Genomic DNA, 253 nt, shown 5'->3' with positions numbered 1-253 from the left:
TATGTTTTTATATAAATTCTCTTTTAAATAAAAAGCATATTAAAGTATTATTATTTTAAAAAAATTATCAAATTATAATGTCGAAATTCTTTCAAGATTCAATACTCCTTAAGAGATACGTATAAGATTTCGTATCGAATACATTACTTTTGATGTTTGAGTTGTAACTAATTTGCATATTATGATATATGTCATACTTTTCGTATTATTCATAGTTGAATTATAATTTATAAATATTTTAAATAGATTATTT

Source organism: Nicotiana attenuata, chromosome 4 (genome assembly GCF_001879085.1).
Source record: "Nicotiana attenuata strain UT chromosome 4, NIATTr2, whole genome shotgun sequence".
NCBI classification, from domain to species: domain Eukaryota; kingdom Viridiplantae; phylum Streptophyta; class Magnoliopsida; order Solanales; family Solanaceae; genus Nicotiana; species Nicotiana attenuata.
The sequence above is the reverse complement of the archived record's forward strand: the minus strand, read 5'-3'. Positions refer to the sequence as shown.